The 694-nt window shown below is 33.9% G+C and overlaps 1 long non-coding RNA gene and 1 other non-coding gene across 2 annotated transcripts; both read right to left on the bottom strand.

The window, feature by feature from the left end:
- Window positions 1-150: 150 nt before the first annotated feature.
- LOC117797886 lies at window positions 151-694 on the bottom strand. The gene is made up of 2 exons (XR_004622726.1): window positions 621-694; window positions 151-409 (listed from the first exon to the last, which is right to left on the bottom strand). It is a non-coding gene; the product is annotated as an uncharacterized LOC117797886 (long non-coding RNA).
- Window positions 502-572, bottom strand: LOC117797887. The gene has a single exon (XR_004622727.1). It is a non-coding gene; the product is annotated as a small nucleolar RNA SNORD50 (small nucleolar RNA).

Genomic DNA, 694 nt, shown 5'->3' with positions numbered 1-694 from the left:
ATTTTCCCACAATACTCTGTAAAGTTTCGCTCAGCTATAATTACAATCACGCATTTTAAATATAAACAGGTGACCAAAGGTAAAGCGTTTAGAATGATCTGATTACAAGTGTGGTTAACTGAAAACAAAGACTTCTCCATAAAAAATAGATTGTTTTCTATGCATTTCTGTATTTAAAATAGAACTAGATCTACAAAGTAATCTGATTAACAGGTTGTTACTAGGGCAGTGCGACAAAGTAAAAGGAAATGGTTCCATTCTAATGGATACATTAAATCTGATGCTGCTTCATAATCTGTTTACAAAAATAAAAATCAATATATTGTCTTCATTTGTAGGTTTCCTCCCCATGTCAGTAAAATGAAGAGCTCTTCCTTTTTTCATACAAGTAAATCTCGTGGAATTAGCCCTAGAAAAGGAAAAACATTTGAGATTTACAAGACTATTAACATTAGAAGAGCAAAAGAATTTTTTAAAATATCTTTGTCCTTATAATGGTCTATCTCAGAAGCCAGATCCGTATTAAATTTTCTCAACAGATATTCAGGTTCGGGATAAGGTCATCACAGATTAAGACCAAGGACAAAATACTGACCATTAAATAAAAAATCTCCACTCACAGAAATGGGTAATACCTCAGGAAGGTTACTGCAAACTGGCCTCTTTCCATGGGCAGACAGCGACCCCTCACTGT

The sequence above is a fragment of the Ailuropoda melanoleuca genome, unplaced genomic scaffold, assembly GCF_002007445.2.
Source record: "Ailuropoda melanoleuca isolate Jingjing unplaced genomic scaffold, ASM200744v2 unplaced-scaffold1727, whole genome shotgun sequence".
In the NCBI taxonomy this organism is placed as follows: Eukaryota; Metazoa; Chordata; class Mammalia; order Carnivora; family Ursidae; genus Ailuropoda; species Ailuropoda melanoleuca.
Note: the sequence above shows the minus strand (reverse complement) of the source record. Positions and strands in the feature narration are given on the sequence as shown.